This window comes from Pteropus alecto, unplaced genomic scaffold (assembly GCF_000325575.1).
Source record: "Pteropus alecto unplaced genomic scaffold, ASM32557v1 scaffold270, whole genome shotgun sequence".
Taxonomy (NCBI): Eukaryota; Metazoa; Chordata; class Mammalia; order Chiroptera; family Pteropodidae; genus Pteropus; species Pteropus alecto.
The window spans coordinates 3849030-3853472 of NW_006430735.1; the positions used below are offsets into that span (position 1 = coordinate 3849030).

General features: G+C 32.0%; 1 pseudogene; it reads right to left on the bottom strand.

Moving 5' to 3' along the window:
* Positions 1–2814: 2814 nt before the first annotated feature.
* LOC112485256 lies at positions 2815–2933 on the bottom strand (annotated as a pseudogene).
* Between the last annotated feature and the right edge of the window lie 1510 nt (positions 2934–4443).

Here is a 4443-nt window from a genome sequence, read left to right on the forward strand (position 1 = left end):
CCACTTTCTCAAGATGTGAAGAATAAATGACTTAGAGTTCCTCTCATATGGCAAGAACTATGAAAGTGTTAGCTATTATTATTATGTTATAGGTTTTCATAGTTTATCATTTTGAAAGGTTATTAATATTAATTCATATGTTGTAGATATTTATATGCATAGTATGTCAAAAATATTGTGTAACCATTTGCTTTATATTGTTGAAAATGTCTCGGGGATATCAAAATATGGGTATATCTGAGGAGATTAAGTTATGGATGCAAATGTCTGCTTTTTCATGGATAAAAATAGACTAGCATTGACCCAAAGGAATTTGAGAAGGGAAAAAGTGGTTTGAGCTGACATACTTCTTTGAATACTAATCAAAGAAAAAGAGTTGAGCTAGACATGGAAAGCATTAGGAATTTGAGTAGTCAAGGAGGAAATGAGAAGGGGGTTGCTGATGAGCCTCAGAAGTAGGCTTCACTATGAAACAGAATATGGATTGGACCAGGTGTCATAGTTTTCCCTATCACCTTAGGCTAAGATTCTGGTTTTATTTTTGCTTTAGATAATCTGGAAAATATCTGTATTAATTATTCATTTACAGGGAGAACACAAAGACTTCCTCAGCAAATCATTAAAAAAAAATGTGTGCGTGTGTGTATATATATATATATAGGCATCATGATTATTACCATCTTTTTTTTTTTTTTTTACCATAATGATAAAAGTATCTTTAGTGTAGTAGCAGCCTGGAAGCTTAAATTTTCTGTTTTCTAAAATGTTATTTCTTTAAAGCGATGAAGTTTATTGAAAAGAGCCCACTAGTACCAAAGTTTTAGTGCTAGCCAAAACTCCTCTATTTCCTAAACAGATATTTAACTTTGAATAAATTACTAATATCTTAATTTCTTTATTTGAAAAATGGGGGATATAAGATTATATAAACAACTCACAAGGTTGTTGAAAAGGGCCAAATATATGGTGCTCTAAGACACTAATAAATGGGTTTACATGTACATATCTATATATTTTTTCTGTTGAGTTTAGAGATTGTGATATTCTATTATTTCTAGTTGTGGTAATATTTTGTATGTAATGAATGCATTTTTCATTGTAAACATTCTGTGAGTAGCATCTGAAATGATCTGTGTCTTTTCTCTGAATCCTTAGTTCTTAGGACAGAGTATAAACATAGTATAAACATAAAACATAGCTCTTATGCCATGTTTTTTTTTTTTAAACATTACTCTGAATAAATGTTAAAATACGTACTGTCATATGTTAGATTACTCCTAGAGCTGGAAGTAGAAAGACTGAATCTAGACTCTAACTTTCCTGCTTATTGGCTCAGTGACTTGGGGAAGCATCTTAAACTCTCTGAATCTTCATCATCCTCAATCTTATTCTAAAAACACTGGTGCAAATTTAACAGAAATCATTGATTCTTTTCTCTTAAAATACACTCACACAAAACTGCATTTAATTTAAACAGGCTCATTGATTCAATAAAGCCCATTCATTAACTTCTTTTGCATAAAATATCTTTCTTTATATACATGATAAATATATATTGAACACCTACAATGTGGCCAGCACTCTTCTAGGCACTAGGTTACGGCCAGGAACAAAAAAATGACATACCCTGTGCTTTTATGTTGTTTATAATCTATGAAGGATAAGTAATTATTAGTAACTAATGAATAAGAATTAGGCACTAATAACTAATGAATAAAAATCACCATGAGGGAAAGGAACATAGTTCTCTGAGAGAACTGAAAAATTGATGATCAGGAAAGATTTTCCTGAGAATACAAACTGAAATTTTGGGAATGAGTAAAAATTAATTGTCAAGGATGAAATTATGGGCTACATAATATAGGAGGAGGGAATTACATGTACAAAGCCCCTATTGCAAGAAAGAGCATGATCTCAAATAGAAAATTTTAAAAAGCTTCCTCCTTGGAGAGCAGAAAGAAAAGTTAAGAAGACAGATAAGGATGGAGAGGTAAGAATGTCCTTGTATGATGTATTAAAGGTTTTTTTATCCGTATCTTAAGAGAACTAGAAAAAAAAATTAAGTTCTTCCATGTGCCAAATTTACATAGTAAATTAGATTTAAAAATAATAAAGCTCTCTGAGACCCTCAAAAAATCTTGTCATTTCCTTACAAAATGTTTTCTATGCTGTTATCAACAGCTTTCAAGAAAATAATATTTAAAACCAAATTTATCTGAACGAATGTTATTTTATGAGCTTTTTGCAAAATTCAAAATAGGAAGAAAACACATTTAGTTTATAGAATAGTCATTTTTAAATTAGTAACTATGAGGAAATAGATTAGTAATTTAAAAAACTTAAAATACAACTTTGGGACAAAATCCCCCTCTTCCACCACTTCCTTATTTTATGTAACTGTGATTCTCTTTTCCATAAACCTATTAGAGAAATGCATACAAATGTAATCATAATATAAAAATATTCACTAATTAAACCACCACTTATTTAAGTAGTCCCCACTCAAACATCCCTCTTAGTTTAACATAACATTTATCGTAAGCCATTACACCAATAAATTTGTCAGCATTTGAATAAATTTCTTGCTAACATGCTTACACACATATCTATAACTATCATCTATTTATCTATCATCTGTCTACATTGACCATCTAAAATATTATTAAAAATTCAAGTTAATCGCAAATTTATTTATTTATTTTTATTTATTTGTTTTTTTTTTTTTTTTTAGACGAAGCAACCCTTGGCTAACCTCACAGATTGCAAAGACCTTGTCAGCTTACAATCTCTTATTATTTTGTTTTTTATTTTTTATGCCTACAGCACCTGGTCTTCCTAGGTGGTCTCCCATCCAAGTACTAACCAGGCGCAACCCTGCTTAGCTTCTGAGATCAGACAGGATCGGGCTTGTTCAGGGTGGCATGGCCATAGACTTAATTGCAAATTACAGCTGATGCATGGTTTCAAGAAGTCCAAGGAAAATATTCTGACATCTCAGACAAAATATTATCTAAGATTATGATAGCAGTTTACACTTACTGAACACTTACTATGTAATAGGTACTATTCTAATATATATATTTAGTTAGTTCTCAAAACTATGAAGGAGGTCTTTTAATTAAGGCCATTTTTAGGTAAAGAAAATTTCACAGAGCTTAGTAACTCATCTGCAAGTTCACTCAAAGGTAGATGAGCTAGCTAGGTGTCAAGTGTGTGTGATCTCGAACCAGAGGATGCAGCACTCTGTTGTCTCATGGAATAGCAAAATTAAACCAGTTTAAAATAAAATAAAAGAACAATGATATGATTGGTATTTCAAAGAGAATGACTTGAATATTAAAGAATTAGAGAAATCTATTGGGAAAATTGATAAGATCCTTGAATAATTTGCAGAAATGACCATTTTTATTATATTTTATTTATTTTTTTCATTATATAAGTGCCTGTTTATTATTATTTTAAAGTTAAAATTTAAAAATATTACTTTAGGCTAATAAGAAATTCAGCTGGATTGATCACATATAAACGATTTGCAATTTCCAAAAATGAATGTATGACCTACTTCCTCTTAAATATATGACAAAATGCCAGTATTTTAAAATAAAATTTAGCAAAATTTTATAAAATTTTACTCTTGAAGTCCTTATTAAAACATTGTTTTTCCACTGTTTATCAAGAAATTTTGGTTTGCATTTTCTGTGAAAACTTGGTTTGCCTTCAAGTATCTAATTCTCTACTTATTTAGTTTAACTCCTCATTGCATGAAATATTTGTATTATGTGGCACACTGCCTCCCTCTAGAATAATCTATGGAGCAACATTTCTTTTTCTGTCTTTGACAGCCTAGCCACATATTTAGGCTCAGCCAATCATTCACTGCTTCCTGGGATTTTGAAACTATTTATCATGATGGAAGTGGCCACAGGAGAGATAGTAGCCAGAGTCTAGCAGCACAAATGCTGACCGTTCCTGACGATGACACTGGATAAAACAGTGACAGTGTTTTCACCAGTAGTGTTCCACCTGGCTGTTCCTATGGAGTGAACTGGTGGTGGTTTTGTGGCTTGGTCATTCTCTTTTTGTCTATTTTTAAAGTCTTGGTAGCCTCCAAGAAACATATAGCAGTTGGGTTAAGATGTGGCAGAGATTTAATAGAGAGAAATGCCAGAAGAGGTTTAAGAAGTGGGAGGAAGCAGCAATCAAACAAGACAGCTTTCAGATTGATCTGACACCCATGAAAAGAGGTGGGAAAAAGAGGAACGGATTGGGTATTTCTGAGAGAATTTTGGTCAGGTCAGTGGGTTATCCTTAAGAAAAAGTTGCACATCAGGGAAATCCCACATTGGGAATAACTTAGCTTATTTACAGTACCTTTGCTGTGCTGGGAGCAGCTTGAAGGAAGCATGGTCTTATGTGAACATCTGGGCAGCTCTGAAGGAACAT